We start from the raw sequence: 22,002 nt of genomic DNA, 5'->3' as shown, positions 1-22,002 counted from the left end.
TAGCTATGGCAAGGAAAGGTCTCCCCAAAATTAATGGTACACCATACTCATTGTCCATATCCAAAACCACAAAGTCCACAGGAAATATGAACTTATCTACTTTAACTAGCATATTTTCCATAATTCCCCTAGGAAGCTTAACAGAACGGTCAGCTAATTGAATACACATCCTAGTGGATTTTGCCTCACCCAAACCTAGCTTATTGAACAAACTAGTGGGCATGACATTTATGCTAGCCCCCAAATCAGCTAATGCATCATCAACACACAAATTACCTAAAGTGCAGGGAATAGTGAAACTCCTTGGATCGTGACGTTTCTCTGGCAACTTGCTCTGAAACACCGCTGAGCACTCCTCGTTAAGCTGAACATAGGCGACCTCCTCCAACTTCCTTTTTCTGCTAAGTATGTCCTTTAAGAACTTAGCATACTTGAGACCGCCCAATGCATCAATAAAAGGCAAGTTAATATGCAGTTGTCTAAAAATATCTAAGAACTTACTGAACTGCTCTTTCGCCTCCGTTTGTTTAGCTGTAGCAGGATAAGGAATCTTAGGTTGATATTCCCTGATTGGAATTGATTTCACCTTTTGTCCCTCAGGTTCCCTATCCTTACTGCTCACCTCAACCTGCACATCAATAGTGGCGTCATCAAAAATAGGCTTAGAAGGAGTTGAAACTAACTTACCTGAACGCAAAGTGATGGCGTTCACGTGCTCCCTCGGGTTAGACTCAGTGGTGCTCGGGAGCGCTCCTTGTTGCCTCTCAGACAACATCTTAGAGATTTGGCCAATCTGGGTCTCCAAGTTCTGAATCGGGGCCTGCTGGTTCCTAAGTGCACTATCAGTTTGCTAGAACCTCATCTCTGTAGACGTCACAAACTTCATCATAAGCTCCTCTAAATTTGACTTCTTTTATGGTAGAGGAGGAGCTTGTGCAGCTCAGCTGATCGTTGTCACTGCTGATGAAGTCTCCGAAAACCAGGTGGACCCCCGAGCGTTATTGTTCCTCCAATCAAGTTGGGATGATTGCACCACCCAGAGTTGTATGTATTGTCAAAGATCGTTCACGCCTTGGGGCATTCCCCATATAGTCAACCTGCTCAACATCAGAAGACATAGCAGAATTAGATGGAAAAGTAGTAGAGGATATGGTGTTCTGCAATGAAATACATGACTTGCACACAAGTCACAATGATCACAAGGGGTAAACAATAGACAGTAGTCCAAGGGAAATAGAAATCAAGTCAAATTTTTAGCTCACTTACTTTTTTTCTTTTCATCACCTTTCCCTCTTATTCTTTTTTTTTCTTTTTTTTTTCTTCTTTCTTTCTTTTTTCATAAGGGAAGAACATTCACATAATAGAGTGAATTTCTTTTTTTTGGATTGAAGTAAGCTGCTACAAGATTCCAACGCTATTCCTAAGACAAAAATTCCCAAGAAAAACAACTCATATGCAAAGTCATAACCAAAAGCATAATAAAACTAAGTGGTAATGGAATATGATAAAAGAAATGGTGAAAGAAGGGGTTATCTACAGACTCAATAAACGAATGAAGGCTATTTGGCTAGAATGAAAAACCTAAGTGCCTCTATCATACCAAAGTGTTAAACTCTCCTTGTGGCCCTCATAAGCATTACCGAGCAAGTTCTAAAAGTAAAGACAGTAATCGGCACTCTCAACAAGAAATAAATACAAGCATATAAAGTGTATGCTTACAATTTAGGCTCAATTTCTCACAAGTGTGCTTTTGAGTAGGTTCCAAAAAAAAAATCATCAAAACAGAATTAAATAAACCAAAGCAACTTAGTGCAAAACTCAAACTAATTATCTTACACTCTTCCGCAAAACTCAAAACTATCGGTTTTACCCGATCACATGGACATAAACAGGATTTCAAAATCAAGTCAACAGTAAGAGCATCGAAACAAAGTGAAAAATTTTCAAAATTTTACAAAAAATTGCACAAAGAATAAACAAATAACTAAGATGGGATAAATATCACCCACCCCACACTTGAAGGACACACTATCCTTAGTGTACAAAATATATGAAATGAAAAAGGAAAAAGAAACTAATATCGCCTGATTATGGCTCCGGGAGTGAAAAGAGGTGCATCGGTGTATACTGTCGGCCGGTCCGTGGTGGAGGAGTGGGCCGCTCTCCGAGGATCGGAAGTAGTGTCACATGCGGAGCTGGTGGATCAGCAGGAGGCCGCCAATAGGAGGCTCGTCAGTCACGCTGTGTTGAAAGGTGCTCACGGAGAGGGAGGGCCGGCCTAGATCATCCGCTAGATGGATGTCAAAATGGCTCTACTCGAACCCGGCTCTGTGGACAGGTAGGTGCAAAGTCTGTAGCAAAAATATCATCAAACATGTCATTGGCCATAGAGGCCTCTAACCTACCTCCCTGCTCAATCAGGACTTGAAGCATAGCCCTCTGCCTCTCAAACTAAGCCATCATCTGGCTCTGAAACTCAGCCTAACGCTGTAAAAGGTCCTGTTGAAAAGCCTCTTGTCGAATGAAATGCTGCTGCTGCTTCTCTGCCAACCTCTGCACTTTAAGCTGCAGCTCTCTAAACTCAATTGGGGAAACTCCTAAAATAGCTGAAGAAGACCCAGAAGGAGCTGAAGTAGACGGTCTGGAGGAAGACTCTGGAATATCAGAAGAAGGTGGGACATCCTGTGTACCATGGGCTCGTGGGGCAGGTCGCTCCTCTCTGAGTGCTGCCAAAAGAGCATTCCTTAGTCTATACTCTGGTCCTAGTGGACCCTGCCTACGAGTCACCATCCCCATACTAACCATCTGGGGAAGTCCCAACGTTTCCATCACCCCCAGCTCTGTCAAATGTGGTATCGCTTCCTCCAAAACTCCTAAGCTCCTAGCCACCGAGTAATGTAAGTCCCAAAACGGGAAAAATACCTTCTTTGAGTTGTTGCGAAGGCACCGATCCGTCGGCCAATAAGTACCCCATGTCGACAGACCGGTGCCGGTGCATGTCAGAAGTATAAACAGTCCTACCGGGTAACTACACCACCACTATCTCCCTGCCGATAGTCCTAGCCAAAGAATGCATGCAAGTACCGCAGTCCCTCAGGCAAGTTAGACACCTTGGACTGGTTGGCACTATAACCCTCAGTGTCATCAGAAATCTCAGCCCACATCTACGGATATGACATACCAGCGGTGTATACAATGACTATAAACCTCTCCAAACAGATCCTCATCACTCCACAAGCCTAAGTGTACCCCAAACCGTCAGACACTCATCAGGAAAGTCCGCCTTGCTAGTCTGAAACTGATCGCATCCGGTTATTGGAAGTCCCGCAACTGGCTTTGCAGAAAGAAAGTGCTGGAGAACTCCACAGTCAACTCCCTATATGTTGGTTCAACAATGTCAAAGAAATGTTGAAATGGGGCGTCTCAAGATATCGCATGACCGCAATGCAAGTCCGACAGCCTGCCGGCCGGGCCTATCCCACGCCCCCTTTCCCAAATCTTTGTGCCTCATCGATTGATATCTCACGCTCAAAGGTGGGCTGCCCTTGGAAAAGTAGGAATCGATGGCGCTGCGGTGGTCTAATTTGGCCTGAACTAGTGCAAATACCGATGATCGAGAGGAAGAGGAACCATCGATCCGCCTCCTCTTGTAAACTCCTGATCCTCGTCTGGTGGACATGGTACCTGAAAAGGAAACTTTTAGTACTAAGGATCAACAAAATTCTTGCAGCATAACGGCATAAAATGGACAAACCAAATGATTTAACTCGATAAAATTAAACTGCTCAATGTCCTACAAAGAAAATTTAATCCACAACACTGCCAACCGATGCTAACCAATTAAATTTGCAATTCATCCATATGGAGTTTACTTCGCCATAATCCATCACAAGGCAAAACAACATGCTAATATAAAACAGACACAAACAGAGTCGACTATCTATGACAGAGCCTATTGTTTAGCGACCGATAATAATAATAAAGAGAAAAATAAGGAATTAATCACAATCATAAATAATGGTAGAAAAGAAAAACGGAAAATATGAGCAAGTTAAGTATATAAACTATATTAAAGAAAATAAAAGAAAATTAAGCACAAACATGAATGTAAAAGCATACATCAAATAATAAAATAAGGAAATAAACAAAAAAAATAATAAAAATAATAAAAATAATAAAAAAAATAAATTGAAACACAAAATTCGAACACAAAGAAAATATAAATTCGAACTAATATCAAAATAAAATAATGAAAAATGAAGTTGGAGGGTACTTACTTGACAATCGCAATATCCAAAGCCTTTGAAATGAGAAATAAGAAGTGAGAGAGGAGATAATTGCCAAACTAAGGGGAGAGCAAAATTTTTAAAAATTTTGAATGAAGTGGTATATATAAGCAGTGTGCGGAACACGCCCGTGTTATCCAACAGGGGACGTGTTCATGAACACGGTCAGGATATATGGCCGTGTTAAGCGAATTAAAACGTGCTGACTTACCACTTCTAAGAACACGCCCGTGTCATGGACACGGTCTTGGACACGGGGACGTGTTATGGACACGGTAGGGCATAAATTACCGTGTTAGCTCCTATGAACGTGTTCATCTTAGTTTGATTTTCTTCAATTAGAACACGGGACGTGTTAACGAACACGGTCTTGAACACGCCCGTGTTGATCTCCAAGAAATGCAAAAGTTGCGATTCTCAGCACTTTCTCACTCATTCTCACCTGCGAAACCAATAAGTCCTCAACTCATACACTCAACATAAATAAAACTTAACAAAAACCAACTATAAAACCTAATCAACTAAGTTCACAATGCAAGGGTAAAGTATTCAAATTGAAAAATAGAATTTGGGGTGCCTCCCAAAAGCGCTTCTTTTTTATGTGATGAGTCTTCTTAGCTAGACTCATGGTGAAAAGTAAATGGTGGGGATTGACGACCATCTATCCTTCTTCCAAGCAAATGGCTTCAAGTATCCGCTTAAAGGGATAATCGTCGACTTCCTCTTCCCGACTTCAAGCAAGCTGCTCATATGATGGGCAAGACACGCTCCTCGTATAATTGCACGTAGTCATGATGCTCTAGGGGCTCTTCTAATTTGAAAGCTGGAGTTTCACCAATTGGAAGGATCGATGGTTGGGCAATCTCTTCAGGAGTGTCGATAGTTTTCTTGAGTCTCTGGCTTGGTTCACTTGCTAGAAGAAACTCGAGCTCCTCCAAGACTTCTTCATTGGATAACTCGTGCTCATCTTCCATCATCAAAGGGACTTGTGGAAAATCTACCAACAATTCCTCTAACTGCAACTCAAAGATCATTAATCACATTCCTGTTGATAGTCTTTCAGAGGAATTATGTTCACCTCTTCCTTTTCTGGTTCCATCTCCATGTTCAAGAAATCGTCCTGCACAGAAGCATCATCGTCAAACATAGTAGATAAACTAGAAAAATTCTCACCTGAACGCAAAGTGATGTCGCTCAAATGCTCCTCGGATTCAGTAGCGTTTGATGGAGTTCCCAATTGCTCTTGAGCTAGTAACTTGAAGATTAAGCCTACTTGATGCTCTATGTTGTTAATCGAGGCTTGTTGATCTTCAAGTATCCTCTCTTTTTGTTGGAATCTATCATCAAGACTTGTAATGAATCTCATCATCAGCTTCTCCGACACTAACTCTTCATCTTGAGTTGAAGGTGCAAGATTAGGCTGCTGATGTGGTTGCTGAGATTCTAGTGGTTCTGGGCCATCTAAGCTCCGTCCATAGGGTGAATGAGTCCTCCACTCTTGATTATAGGTGCTTCTATACGAGTCATTTGGCCAATTGCCCGTATAATTCAATTCGCTCACGCTATAAGAATAAGGAGTAAAATCAACGCACAATGGACAATCATTACTCAAATGTAAACCACAACAAAATTCACAAAAACTTGAGATGAAAGGATAGGAGTGGAAAGTTGATCTAGAGCCTTTGCAAAACGATTCCACTCGAGCTTCTAAAGATGCACGGGTATCCCAATTTTTAGCACTCTCTTGGTTCCTAATCCCATTTTCCAATGCGTCATACAAAGAGTTTGAGTTTAGCATTGAACCTCCTAATCATTCACTATCTGAATCATAAACTTAAACTAAATAAATATGTACAAATAAAATAAAATAAATAAACAAATAAAAAATAAAAATCATAAAATAATAAGAAAGGAAAAAAAATGGCTAAATTAACAAATAGCAAATTTCACTCTAGTTTTCATATAAATCCCCGCAACGGTGCCAAAAACTTGATGTGTGCTACTCGTGTTAGCTACAATCTAAGGAAATGTACCTATTGATGCAGTCTAGCACTAATGGCGAGTATCAAGGTCGTATTCCTCGGGAAAGTGAAAGCCCAGAGTTACTCCTTTGTTCTTTGTTATATTAACCTAAAATTAGCGATAAATAATTTCTAAACTAATTAATAGCTACAAGCTAAGTCCTAAGGGAGATGCAAGAGTGATTAATAAACGAAATAATCAAGACAAGAAGACAAACCCAAAGGGAATCTAAACTAGTTGGCAATCAAACAAAAGATAAAGGATCGGTGAGTCTAATTATGCTACTCGTGGACGAATTCGGTTTCTCTCTCGAGATAACTGAATTCCTAAACCTAATAACCTAAAGTTGGAATCTCTTCCTAACGAATGATTCTTAAATTAGCATTAAGCTTTAATTCGCCTCTATTAAGCTTTGTTAATTCTTAATCCGGCTAGTTAATTATCCTTATCTCTAAGCGATTATTAACCAGTTCTTGCTATTCAAAATTCCAATTGCCAATTGGACTTCTCAATCACACAAGGCAATCTAAACACACAATTCACAACGTCTCATGAATAATGCATTATCTTATTAATACTGAAAACAAGAAGAATACAAAATTAACCCAAACAATCCAACAATATAATATCAAGCCAACATAGTAAAGAAATCCCAATGGATTTAATCAATCTAGCTAATCATGTTCATTCTCAAAGTATACAAGAATTCAATTACAACAATAAGCAAAGGTAGAGAAAACCCGATTACACCCTTGGATGAGAGTAAACAGCCCCAAATCCTTTTACTTCAATTGAATCGATTCTTGTTCCTCTTGCTCGATTTGAAAATCAATCAACGAACCTCGCCCAATCTTCGATCCTTCAAGAGAATCTGATTGAAACCTTGATCCAAGTCTCCTTTTCTCTTAGTTTCAACTTAGAAAAACCCTTAGAGAAAGAAAAATTAGGGTTTGGGACGTTCTAGCCCTAGCCTCCTCCTATTTTTTTTCTCTCTTCGTTCTTTTAATTAATACCCTCTGTCGCCTCCAACACGGCCGTGTCCCTGGCCGTGTTAAGGACACGGGCTGGTGTTCCTGGCCGTGTTACTCTCTATGGCCGTGCTCCATAAGATCTACTTCTTCTTTGATGTCCAACACGTCTGTGTTGGTTCCTGTGTTGGTAACACGACCTGTGTTTATGACCGTGTTAGGAACACGGCCAGTGTTGAGACCAACACGGCCATGTTCAGCTTCCTCATGCTCGTACTTAGCTTGTTTCGGCAGCTTTGACGTTCAATTATGCTCCAATTCTTTCCTTTTTCATTCTTTGACTTCTTTTAGACCTAATGCACATAAACATACGCATAGGGTGAGTGTTGGTACCAATTCACATCCAAATATCCATAAAATTGATCTTAAAAACCCCATTTAGATGTGTGTATTTTACGCACATCAAGGATGAAGCAAACATACCTCTTGTAGTACAATTCGCACTGTAATGCGGGCCACCACAAAACTCGCAGCCAACATTCACTGCATGAACCGGCATCTGGAGTTGGTCAATCTTCTTGGCTAGAAACTCCACCTGAGTCGCCAAGGTCAGAGTCCACTTAGTTGACCACTCGCCTTCCCCGGTCGGCTCCTAAAGGATTGCCAACGATAGTTGTTCATGGCCATTTCCTCTATCAAGTTCCGAGCCCGCCGGGTGTCTCACCGTTTAGCGCCCCACCGCCGCGAAGATCCACTATTCGCCTCGCTGCAAGGTTCAACCCATCAGAAGGTTTGAACCTGCATCCACACTGGCAATCCGTGATGTGGGCAGCATCTCAAAAGATCTTTAAACCTATCCCATGCATCGTACATGCTTTCATCATCAAACTACATAAAAGAAGATATGTCATTTCTAAGTTTAGCAGTTTTAGCGGGAGGAAAATACTTATATAAAAATTTTTCAGCCAATGCCCTCCAGGTAGTAATCATTTGCTGTGGAAGGGATTGCAACCATCTCTTAGCTCTATCCCTCAAGGAAAATGGAAACAATCTCAGTCGAATGGCATCATCGGTTGTTCCGTTTATCTTGAATGTGTCACAAATCTCCAAAAAATTAGAGATATGTGCATTGGGATCCTCGCTGGGCAATCCTCCAAACTGCACGCTCTACTGGATAATCTAGATCACGTTGGCTTTTATTTCAAAATTGTTGGCCGTTACAGCAGGTCTGACTATACTAGTTTTCGTCCCATCCAAAGATGGTCGAGCAAACTCGTACATTGTCCTCTGATCCTCATCGGCCTGGGGTTGAGGTTCTCCATTGCCGGCCTTGAACCTGAATCAACTCCGTCCTCCTCCTCAATCACCGCAAACGCCGCCTCAATAATCCGAGAGCGCCCGGTCGACAGGGTGCTATAGGATCAGGGTTAAGAGCTCCGGGTCATATACTACCTGAAACCGACAACTAAACAACCACCAATCAATCAAAAATAATAAAATAAATAAAAGAAATAAAAAAAAAGAATAAATGAATAAACAAATAATGACTAAATTAACACAAAAATAATTCGCTCTAGTTTACCGTTACTGTTCCCCGGCAACGGTGCCAAAAACTTGATGTGTGCACTTATGCAACCTACACTTAAGGCAGTGAACATATCGATGCGGTCTAGCACTAGTGAGTATCAAGGTTGTATCCTTGGAGATCGAGTAAACCTAAAGCTACAACTGTTCGTTATGTTATTTAATCTGAAATAAGGTGTGAAGTCTAAATTAATTAACTAATGCTTATGAATGCAAATAAAGGAACAACCGCAACGGACAATCGAAAGACAACCGTAACAAAGAAGCAAAACCCAAAGGGGACCTAAGTGATGGAATTCTAAGGTTGATTTTATAAACTGCCAATCTTGCTACCCGTGCCTAAATCCTGAATCGAACTCCGCTCCTCTTTCGAGCTCATTGAGTTCCTAAATCTGCACTAACCTAATGGAATTTCTTCCTATCAGATTATTACAAATTAGTATTAAGCGTGATTTAGAACTATTAAGAGTTGTTAATTCTTAATCCGGCGAGTGAATTAACCTTATCTCTAAGTGTTAACTACCAGTTCTTACTATTTAATTTCCAGTTGTAAAAAGCATTTCTCAATGTCAAGAAACAACCCAAAAGACAATTAATTTAACGTCTCAAATTAATTGAATCAAATTTTATTACTAAATAGTAAGAAGATTACAAAAATGGCAGATAAAAATCTAATATTTAAACACAAACCATCAACAAAGATAAACCCCAATGTGTTCGGCAGTCCTAGTTACTTATAGTGAAAGAAATAAATACAAAAGGAAATAAATAACAGAAAAGAAAATGAAACATATAACCGCTCTTCTATCGAATCGAAGTGGGAATGTCGCAAGTGCCACTCAAACCAAATTAAGTATGGATCTCGGATGTCTCAGTCCATCCTCTAGAAACTTCAATCTTTGCTTGAATCCTCCAAATCAATCCTTTGAACTGACGTTGGTCTCCCAAAATGTCAAGAACAGAGGTGTAGAAGTGAGGGGTCGCGTGCGTAGAGAAATCCAGAAATCAGAAGCGGAACCCTCTCTCATTTTGCATGCGCCTTTTTATAGACAGAATTGCCTTCGCCGTGCCATGGGCCGTACAACGGTCAATGCCATGGGCTGTACAACGGTCCGTGCATATATTCAATATGCACGGCCCGTACCATGGGCCGTACAACGGTCGGTGCATATATGCACGGCCTGTGCAACGGTCGGTGCAAATATGCACAGCCCGTGCAACGGGCACCCACCTCCATGAAATGCAAAATTTTCGAAATTGTCTAGAGGATGTCGTGCAAAAGCCTCAAAACTGCGCGCCAACAAGGAATCGACTCCGATAAGCATCTAATTCGCGTAAATCATCCAAATAGCTTGGTTTCTACCCGTAAATCAATCAATCTCTATTGAGGAGTCCGAAAACCTAAAAAATTCATAAACATACCACAATGCGATCAAACATGAATAAATATGACTCAAATACGTGAATAAACGACTGATAAATAGCCAATAAACATGCATAAAATCATCTACATCAACTGTCCATGTCCAAGATCACAAAATCAACAGGAAATATAAATCTGTTTACTTTTACTAGCACATTGAACGGGTTATCGAAGCCCCTCAAAATAAATTACTGATTTTCCTAAACTAACTTGTAGAAATAGTGAAACTAGGTCGAATCCCAAGGGAACCAATATGGATAGCTTCTCAAAGTAAAATAAAAGGGGGGATTTTGAATGTTTGAATCAAAATTATAAATAAGCAGAAAATAATGAAGGCTAAATATTAAAGTAAATAAAAATCAATCTTAACAAATTTCCAATTCAAGAGTGCTAATTCCTTCCAATTGTAATCATGATCATAGGCTAAAATATCAATTCTTCTATTCAAGTACTTAGTCTACTTATTCGAAAAAGCCGCAATAAGTGTAATTTTCCTAATACAATTGACTCAAACCCAACATCCAAATCAAGATTTATCATTAGTCAACTAGGCACGATAGCGTGCCATATCAACTTAATGATAGCATTAAGAATAATGAGAATGACTAAACCAACATTAATTTAATTGAGATAACTGCAATTGAAATAATCTGGTTCCTTTATTTCCCTAGAGCCTATCATGCAAGCTATGTAATTTGAATAAGCCGTAATCACACACACATGAGCCAGCTCCTTCCTATTTGTGTCAATTGTTCATGACAATTACGGATCACAAACTCAAAGTTTAGCAATAGAAAAATCAATATCAAAGTTGAGTCGTCAGTTCAATCAATATCAATAATTCATAAATAGTAAGAATAAGAAATAAAGAATACTTGAATTAAAGAAGAATTCTATTAAGCACAAAGCCTCACAAAATCACAATTGGAATTCATTCACTCTTGAATTAGAAACTAAGAACTTTAGCCACTCATGGTGGAGTAAGAATTCACAAGAATTGTAGAGAATAGAAGAAGAATAAGAATATGAATTATTTGCTCAAAGTATCTACCCGTCCTTATATAGGAAGTAAAACCCTAAACCCTCATAGTAGAATCCTTATCAAAAAGAAATATGCTTCCTATTTAATCTTATCCCTATAAGGAAGGATAAGATTAAGAGTGATCTAAATAAATTAAAACCCTAAATACATGGAAGAAAGTTCTATTAATCTAACACTTCTAAAAATAAAGGAAATTATCTAGGGATAGGTCCACCACAAATTAATCTCTAAAAATTTTGAAGCTCTCTTTCACATTTTTTAGCAGCTCATGGGACGCAAGGCGTTGTCACGCCTTGCTGACAGTAGTCTTCTGCATAGATTTCTGCGGAGCTTATGGGTTGTAAGGCGTGGTCACGCCTTGTCGACAGTGATCCTCTGTGCAGATTTCTGCACCTCCTCCAAAAGACTTGGTTTTTGACAAATGATGACTTAAAACATGTCTTTAGGCTGGATTTTGCTCCATCCTTGATATTTCATCACCTAAGTCAAAATAAACATACTTTCCATAATTAAGTACATTATTCAACCAAATCGCAAGGGAATTAAACACAATGAATATAACTATTTGTGACCTATCAAATTCCCCCACACCTAATTTATGCTTGCCCTCAAGCATACCTCAATTCATCATACCAATTCTCTTTTTAACCTTCCTTTCATCTCTTTTAATCTCCTCAAATACCAAATAAGTTAAATATACATTAATGAGCTGAATAATAATGACAACCAAAAGATTAGCACTCATAGGATAAATTTTGTTAAAAGAACAAATATCTCAATAATTCATCAAAATCAAAGAAACGAGACTTAACACCTTCACATGGTTTCACTCAATACTCTCAAAGTGTTTAGGGGGCATTTACTCTCAGAATCAAAACATAGCATGTTATTACCATAAGCTTGCTAATGAATCAAGTTTCCACCACTATACATGAATTAGATGCAAAAATCAAAGGGACTTCACAAGGGTTGTAATGGGGCTTAGGAAAGGGTGTGATAAAAGGAAGAGCTGAAATGTTTCATAAGCAAGACAAAAAGATTAGATTCTCGCATGATAACTTATGCCACATCCATGAAACAAACTACAAAAAATTTCTAAAGTTGATATTTATTCCTACATTTTATATGAGAACTTGTGAGGAGTAACAATTTAATTCAGTATATTTGATGAATACTTCTTCAATTCTCCTCTTCATGAAAGGAATAGATATCAACTTTCTTTTCCTCTTTTTCTTCCTTTTCTCTCCCTCTTTTTTTTTTGTACCATGCAACACTTCCCTTCTTGTCTTGACAAGGGTAGAAAAAATAGAGGTAGCAGACAAAAGGTCTTGGGTTAAACAATATGTGTTAAAAATAAAAAAGAAAATGAAAAATAGGCTCAAAGTGGCTAAGTAAAAGGAAAATCAACAAGGTACGTCTTTTAAGAGTCTAAGAATAGGTTAATCCTAAATGCCCTTATCATATTAAAGCATCAATCCAAAACTGTGGTCTCAACATGAATTCAGAAGCAAGTTCTAGAATAATCATACTATTTTGATAACACTCATAAAAAACAATCAGAACAAAATATAATGAACTGCTCTAAGGCTCAAAAGCTCACTTGAATGTTTACATTTGTATCAAGTCTTGTGCATTTTTCAATCAATAAACTAATGAGATACCTTCACGTAGTTTTAAAGAAACACTAATCATGCTTATCCCCTTTCATGCATTGAAATTCAAACCAAAAATGTATTTCTAACTTACATGGTATTCCAGGTTATCAAAACAAAACTCAAGGTTGCAAAATAAAAAGTAGCACATATGAATTAAAGCATACCTAATTGTAAGCATAAAAAGATGTTTTCAAAAAGAGATCATGTGATTATCGTCCCCCACACCTATACTGTACATTGTCCTCAATGTATCAAAAACAAAATGGCTCTCAAAATAAATGAAAAGAGATGTGGTACTCCCTGTTTTGTGAGCCACTTGGGTGGAGTAGTCTATGGTGACGGAGGGCAGGGGGGTTGAACTCCCCAGTGTTTCATTAAGGTGTCTAAATTTCTCTCCATCTTTGAAATTTGTCGTTTATCTTATCCAATCGAGCTTCAAAATCTGGTTCTGTGGAATCCTCTGGATCGCGAAGACTGCTCGTTGGGCAAGATCATTTCCTAGATCTTGGAGGATCACATTGACCATGCGGAGAAGGCTTTTGGAAAGAGTACGCTCCATTATGCTCCACAAGCACGTGCATCTTTATCAAGCAGGCGATGTCTAATGGTTCCATCTCGCAAGCAAAATGTAAGTTAGTATTATCGAGATCAAGCAATTGAAGGCGAACAGCAAAATGAGTAATTAAAAAGCCTAAGCATAAATGGTTTTTACGAGTCAGCACAAATTTGATCTGTGAAGCCAACCAAAAACCCAAATTGATTGCGTTATTATGCAACATGGACCAAATAAAATAAAGTTAAGCTTTTGTACATACATTGGCTGTGTCTTTTCTACTAGAAAAGCTGAATGCTAAAAATCGTTGCATGTAAACACATTCAGGTTTATTAAGATACCCATCTTTGGAGTTGCTAGGATCGTAATGCATTGGGTCAGAAGACATAGTCTTCCAAATTTTTGCCTGATCAAAATTATCAACAAAATCTATGGCAGAGCTCTTATATTGACCGGTTAGAGAAAATTCAGTGTCAATAAATCCTAGGGCCAAATTGAATTCAGTGATTGATTGCTTAAATTCATTGCCTAGGAGTCTATATCGCATAACCCCAGGACTATCAAATGTGAAATTCTCTGGTGTTTCGAACTGAAAGGTTGTGTAGAATTCTCTAATCAATTCAACAAATGTGGGGTATCTAACAGTCACTAAGGCTTTCCACCCTATACCAACTATCAAAGCATCAAAATCCTGTTTTATATCCAGTGTCTCAAGAGAATGGGTGTCGACACACTCGCTCGCGTTCGTACATCGGCGTACTTGTCCTTTCTGGCTTTAGTAGTGAATTTTAAAAATCCAGTCAGTTCATCTTCCGATGGTGGTAGGACAACTTTCCCTTTCCCTAGGCGAGTTCGCCTAAATGAGATTTTACCGCCGTTCCGAGCGGCTACTGTTGCTTTTTCTAGACGAACTCTTGCGTCTGCAGTGGGTGGGGCTGTGGTTTCGCTGATGTCGAGCGAGATTTTCATGTTAGACTCTCAAGGTATCGTCTCTGTAGGTGGATCTGCGTTGTTAGGGTTTGGTTGAGGAACGGCGGTTGCGTCTAAAGGGTGGTCTGCTTCGCTATGTTTTGTTTGAGGAACTGCAGTCGCGTCGCCGGAATTAGAGGATGTCGCTTTACTTCACCGGTGGGTGGAGGTTCTCTTTCGGGCGGTAGTCTTAAGGCGTACCATGATCGGTTTGTGAATAGTCGCTGTTGCTGCACAGAGGAAAAAAAAGGGAAGCAATAGGACTTGTTGGGGAACCTTCGCACTGTCTCTTTCTTTTTCTTCTTTTTTTTTGAAATCACAAGAAAAAAATGGATAGAAGATTGTGTGAAGTAAGGCGTGGTCACGCCTTGTAAAGAGCGAGCTTCTGTAAAAAAATGAAATGAATGTCAGAACAAAACATAAAATGATGTGAAGTAAGGCGTGGTCATGCCTTATAAGAAGCGAGCTTCTGTATTCTTTGGGTGCAGTTTTTCAAAACGAAATAGAAGACAGCTTGAAACAAGGCGTGGTCATGCCTTGTAAGAAGCGAGCTTCTGTAATTTTGAGGTGCATTTTTTCAAAACGAAACAGAAGACAGCTTGAAACAAGGCGTGGTCACGCCTTGTAAGAAGCGAGCTTCTGTAAGAGTAACAACATATTTTTTTTATATGTATATAAAACAGAACAAAAGATGTGTGGGAACAAGGCGTGCTCACGCATTATCCAAATTTGCCTCCTGCCAAAAAATAAAAATTGAACTTTTCATTAAAAAAAATTAGAAAATAAAATAAAATAAATGAAAGAAAATAAAAAGTAAAAAAAATAAAAAATAAATAAATAAATAAAGAAGACATTTGGGTTGCCTCCCAATAGCACAATTCGTTTAACGTCGTTTTCCTCGACAGAGTGAGGGAACATCTTAGTCATCTAGATAAGTGGGGTAATCTAGGGGAAAATTATCGAGATATGGAACAATTTCGCCCTCTTGGAATATTTTCAATCTATGACCATTTACTTTGAAAATTTTGTTCAAATTCAAGCTTTTAATTTCCACTACACCATAGGGGAACACATTAGTAACAACAAATGGATCGAGCCATCGAGAACGAAACTTACCAGGCATAAACTTCAATCGAGAATTATATAACAATACTTTTTGACCAATCTTAAATTGTTTCCTTATAAGAATATTATCGTGGAGTAATTTGGACTTCTCTTTGTAGATTCTCGAATTCTCATAGGCATCTAATCGCAACTCCTCTAATTCTTGCAATTGTAGTAGCCTTGACATTCCTGCTTTATCCATGTTCATGTTGCATTGCGGAACTGCCCAATAGGCTTTATGCTCAATTTCTACTGGTAAGTGACATGCTTTTCCGAAGACTAACTGATAAGGGGACATTCCTATGGGAGTTTTGTAAACTGTGCGGTATGCCCATAGAGCATCATTTAAATGAAGGCTCCAATCCTTTCTTCCTGGATTCACCATTTTTTCTAAGATGGATTTAACTTCTCTATTGGAAACTTCGGCTTGTCCATTGGTTTGAGGATGATATGCAGTGGCTGTTCTATGATTTACTCCGTACTTCTTCATCAAAGCTGCAACCGATCTATTGCAAAAATGAGTTCCTTGGTCACTGACGATTGCTCTTGGAATTCCAAACCTGTTAAAGATGTTAGCCTTAATAAAACCCACAACAGTTTGAGAATCATCAGTTCTGGTGGCTTTAGCTTCCACCCATTTTGATACATAATCTACAGCCAGAAGTATATATGAAAAACCACAAGAAGAGGGTATAGGACCTATAAAATCGATCCCCCACACATCAAATATTTCACAGATAAGAATCGGAACTTGAGGCATTTCATTCTTTCGAGTTAGTGCTCCTACTTTTGGACATCTCTCACAACTTTTGCAAAATTGATATGCATCTTTAAACAAAGTTTTCCAATATAAACCACAATCTAAGATTTGATGCATAATCATGGCTAAAGGTTAAAATAGATTGGAATTCATTTTCAGGCACACATCTCCTAGTTACTTGATCGGAACAAAATTTCCATAAGAAGGGCTCATCCCAAACATAATACTTAGACTCACTCTTTATCTTTGCCTTCCTAGACTTACTAAGACAATGTGGTAGATTTCTTGTGACTAAGTAATTTACCATGTCTGCATACCAAGGAATCATACCCTTGAGTTGGAACAAATGTTCATCAGGAAAGTTGTCATTGAAAGGTAGGTCATCTTCTTCCCTTATCAACCTACTCAAATGGTCTGCAACAGAATTTTCCACTCCTTTTCTATCTTTGATGTTCAAGTTAAATTCTTAAAGAAGCAAAATCCACTGAATTAGCCTTGGTTTTGATTCTTTCTTTGCTAAAAGATACTTCAAAGCTGCATGATCATAGTACACAATAACTATAGAACCAAGCACATAAGATCGAAATTTATCTAAAGCAAAGACAATTGATAAAAGCTCATTTTCTGTCTTGGAGTAATTGCATTGTGCGAAATTTAACATCCTGGAAGCATAATAGATAACATGACTTTTCTTCTCAATCTGTTGCCCTAGAACTGCTCTCACTGCATAATTGCTTGCGTCGCACATGATTTCAAAAAGTAAATCCCATCTAGGTGGTTGAATAATAGGCGTGCTTATCAACAAAATCTTTGAGTTTTACAAATGCCTCTCTGCATTCTTTCCCAAACTCGAATTGAACTTCTTTTTGTAGTAAATTTGTCAATGGCAAAGCGATCTTGGAAAAATCCTTGATAAATCTGCGATAAAATCCTGCATGTCCTAGAAAAGGACGCACTTCCCTAACATTGGTAGGGTATGGTAAGTTTGCAATTAGGTCTACTTTTGCCTTATCAACTTCTATACCCTTAGAGGAGACCACATGCCCTAATACAATGCCTTGGGTGACCATAAAATGACATTTCTCATAATTTAAAACCAAGTTTGTCTCTATACATCTCCTTAAAACTTTGGTTAAATTTTCTAAGCATTCATCAAATGAATCCCCATACATAGTAAAGTCATCCATAAACACTTTAATGCATTTCTCAATATATTCAGAAAAAATACTCATCATGCATCTTTGAAACGTACCTAGAGCATTACAGAGGCCAAAAGGCATTTGCCTATAAGCAAAGGTTCCGAAAGGACAAGTGAATGTTGTTTTTTCTTGATCTTCCTGTGCGATAGGAATTTGATAGAATCCTGAAAAGCCATCAAGAAAACAGAAGAAAGATTTTCCCGCTAATCGTTCTAACATTTGATCAATGAAAGGTAGGGGAAAATGATCTTTTCTAGTTACTTGATTAAGCTTCCTGAAATCTATACACATTCTCCAACCATTTTGCACACGCATTGGTACAAGTTCATTGTTTGAATTCCTTACCATAGTCTTTCCAGTTTTCTTAGGGACAACATGAATTGGACTTACCCATTTACTGTTTAAGATTGGGTAGATTATACCTGCATCTAACAGCTTGAGTATCTCTTTCATGACAACTTCTTTCATGGATGGGTTTAGTCTCCTTTGTGGTTCCCTTGATGGTTTAGCATCATCCTCTAGCAAAATCCTGCGCATGCAAATTGATGGACTAATGCCTTTTATGTCAGCCAACGTCCAACTAATTGTAACCTTGTATTCCTTCAAAGCTTCAATCAATCTTCCTTCCTATTTCATTGTTAGTCCTTTTGAGATGATAACAGGCAATGTCTCCTTGTCACCTAAATGCACGTATTTTAGGTGATCCGGTAAGGCTTTCAGCTCTAGTTTTAGTGCCTGCACAATTGAAGGTAACATCTTGTCATTAGTATTAGAGATTTCAGCATTGAGATTTGTGGGTTCAGATATTGTTGCTGAGAATAGTTCTTCTACACCAATCTCATAATCATTTCCTTCAAAATTGGAATTTTCATCTAATTCATGTTCGTCACCAACACTTTCTTCTACAAAAACATCCTGCACAATTGGATCAATTACATCAATATGGCAAAGAGAATGTACATCATTAGGGTATTTAATTGCATCAAAAATATTAAATTTAACAATCTCTCCATCAAACTCTACGGAGAGAGTACCCTCATCTACATTAATATTTGTCTTGGCAGTTTTCATTAATGGTCGTCCTAACAAAATCAAAGCTGATCTTGATGAAGAATTACCATCCATTTCCAAAATGTAAAAGTCGACAGGAAATATGAGCTCATTAACCTGCACCAAAACATCTTCAACAACTCCAAGGGGATGAATGAAAGAACGATTAGCTAATTGAATCACTACACTAGTTTTTTGCAAGTCATTTAGTTTTAAATCTTGATAAATTGAAAATGGCATGACATTAATGGAAGCTCCCAAATCTAACATGGCACGCTCAATTTTGATATTAACAATAACATAAGGTAATGAAAACATACCTGGATCTTTGCATTTTTATAGCATATTCTTTTGCAAGATTGCTGACACATTCCTACTTACCACTACTTTCTCTTTTTCCTTCATTCTTCTTTTGTTGGTGCGCAATTCCTTCAAGAACTTTGCATATTTAGGGATTTGTTTGATAGCATCCAATAGTGGGATATTTATCTCCACCTTCCTAAATGTATCCAAGATCTCCTTTTCTTGCTCATCTTCTTTTGGTTTTGCTAATCTGCTAGGAAAAGGAGGCAATGGAGTGTGAGATGAAAGAGATAGGGGAGGATCAAATTTTACCCTACCTGATGCCTTGGAAGAAGCTTCTTCTTCATTTTTTTTACTAAGTTCACTTTCCTTAACTGGAATCGAGCCTGAAGGAATCTCCTTTCCACTTCTTAGAGAAATTGCACTAACGTTCTCCTTTGGAATTATTTCTGGTTGCGAAGGTAGTTTTCCAGAATTTTAGGCCTCCAATTTACTAACTGATGCAACCAATTGAGTTATTTGATTGCCTAAATTCTGAATGCTTGACCTTGTTTCCTGTTGAAATTGATGATTATTGTTAGCAAGATTTTTAACAATATCTTCTAAGGACATACCTGAATTAGAAGCTTGAGGTTGTCTATTGAAATTCTAGGAAGGATACTTTTGTTGTCCTCCTTGGTTCCCATAGCTCAAATTCGGGTGATCTCTCCATCTAGGATTGTAATGATTAGAAAAGGGGTCATACTTCCTTTGAGATTGACTAGTAAATCCGCCTAGAGCATTAGCTTCTTGCATAGAGTCTTGTTGCAATGTTGGACACATATCGGTGGGATGTCCTTGTAATGAACATATTCCATAGACTTTTGCCATTTGCAATTGCCCTACAGCCATTTGACGAACCAAAGCCGTTAAATCAGAAATTTGATTTTCAAGATTTTTAGTGCTTACCTCATTAACTCGCCTTGTAGCTCCATCAGCCCTTGTACCAAATTGCTGAGAATTTTCGGCCATGTTTGAAATTAATTGCTTGGCTTCTTCAGGCATCTTATCTACCAAAGCTCCACCACTTGCTGCATCAATCATGCTCCTATCCATTGGCAATAATCCTTCATAGAAATATTGGATTAGGAGTTGCGAAGAAATTTGATGATGTGGGCATTTAGCATACAGTTGCTTGATCCTTTCCTAATACTCATACAACGTTTCTTCAGTGAATTGTGTTATGCCACAAATTTCTTTTCTGATGTTGGCATCTCTTATTGCAGGGAAGAACTTGTCTAAGAATAATCTTTTCATCTCATTCCATGTTGTTATTGAACCAGAAGGTAGATAATAGAGCCAATCTTTTGCTTTATCCTTCAAAGACAAAGGAAAAGCTCTAAGATTTATTTGCTCTTCAGTCACATCATGTGGTTTCATTCCAGAGCATACAATATGGAATTCTTTCAAGTGTTTATGAGGATCTTTACCTGCACATCCACGAAAAGAAGGGAGTAAGTGAATTAAACTAGATTTTAATTCAAAATCAACTGCAATATTAGGAAATGTAATGCATAAAGGTTGTTGATTCAAATCTGGTGCAACTAGCTCTTTGAGAGTGTTGTTCGCCATGTTTTCTGTAACTTCTTAGAAGATAGACGTGTCACTAATAGCCAAATCTATCTCCAACTCCTCTATGAGACAACTTTTTCTTTGCTTAGTCTCCTTTCTTAATCGACGCGCTGTCTTCTCAATTTCAGGATTAAACTGCAAATTAATATCTTGAGAAGAACGAGTCATAAACAAATAATTTAAACAATGAGAAACTAAAATAGGATCCCCGGTAACGGTGCCAAATTTGAAGGGGTTGTCGAAGCCCCTCAAAATAAATTACTGATTTTCCTAAACTAACTTGTAGAAATAGTGAAACTAGGTCGAATCCCAAGGAACCAATGTGGATAGCTTCTGAAAGTAAAATAAAAGGGGGGATTTTGAATGTTTGAATCAAAATTATAAATAAGCAGAAAATAATGAAGGCTGAATATTAAAGTAAATAAAAATCAATCTTAACAAATTTCCAATTCAAGAGTGCTAATTCCATCCAATTGTAATCATGATCATAGGCTAAAATATCAATTCTTCTATTCAAGTACTTAGTCTACTTATTCGAAAAAGCCGCAATAAGTGTAATTCTCCTAATACAATTGACTTAAACCCAACATCCAAATCAAGATTTATCATTAGTCAACTAGGCACGATAGCGTTCCATATCAACTTAATGATAGTATTAAGAATAATGAAAATGACTAAACCAACATTAATTTAATTGAGATAACTGCAATTGAAATAATCTTATTCCTTTATATCCCTAGAGCCTATCATGCAAGCTATGTAATTCGAATAAGCCGTAATCATACACACATGAGCCAGCTCCTTGCTATTTGTGTCAATCGTTCATGACAATTACAGATCACAAACTCAAAGTTTAGCAATAGAAAAATCAATATCAAAGTTGAGTCGTCAGTTCAATCAATATCAATAATTCATAAATAGTAAGAACAAGAAATGAAGAATACTTGAATTAAAGAAGAATTTTGTTAAGCATAAAGCCTCACAAAATCACAATTGGAATTCATTCACTTTTGAATTGGAAACTAAGAACTTTAGCCACTCATGGTGGAGTCAGAATTCACAAGAATTGTAGAGAATAGAAGAAGAATAAGAATATGAATTATTTGCTAAAAGTATCTAGTCGTCTTTATATAGGAAGTAAAACCCTAAACCCTAATAGTAGAATTCTTATCAAAAAGAAATATGCTTCCTATTTAATCTTATCCCTATAAGAAAGGATAAGATTAGAGTGATCTAAATAAATTAAAACCCTAAATACATGGAAGAAAGTTTTATTAATCTAACACTTCCACAAATAAAAGAAATTATCTAGGGATAGGTCCACCACAAATTAATCTCTGAAAATTTTGAAGCTCTCTTTCACATCTTTTAGCAGCTCATAGGACGGAAGGCGTGGTCACGCCTTGCTGAGAGTAGTCTTCTGCACAGATTTCTTTGGAGCTTATGGGCTGTAAGGCGTGGTCACGCCTTGTC

At 38.0% G+C, this 22,002-nt stretch overlaps 1 non-coding gene and 1 pseudogene across 1 annotated transcript; one reads left to right on the top strand and one right to left on the bottom strand.

Moving 5' to 3' along the window:
• The first annotated feature begins 8,090 nt into the window (after positions 1–8,090).
• Positions 8,091–8,197, top strand: LOC112536355. The gene has a single exon (XR_003080387.1). It is a non-coding gene; the product is annotated as a small nucleolar RNA R71 (small nucleolar RNA).
• Positions 8,198–15,214: 7,017 nt separating this feature from the next.
• On the bottom strand, positions 15,215–20,529 carry LOC125369828 (annotated as a pseudogene).
• Between the last annotated feature and the right edge of the window lie 1,473 nt (positions 20,530–22,002).

Source organism: Ricinus communis, chromosome 4 (genome assembly GCF_019578655.1).
Source record: "Ricinus communis isolate WT05 ecotype wild-type chromosome 4, ASM1957865v1, whole genome shotgun sequence".
NCBI classification, from domain to species: Eukaryota; Viridiplantae; Streptophyta; class Magnoliopsida; order Malpighiales; family Euphorbiaceae; genus Ricinus; species Ricinus communis.
The sequence above is the reverse complement of the archived record's forward strand: the minus strand, read 5'-3'. Positions and strand labels throughout refer to the sequence as shown.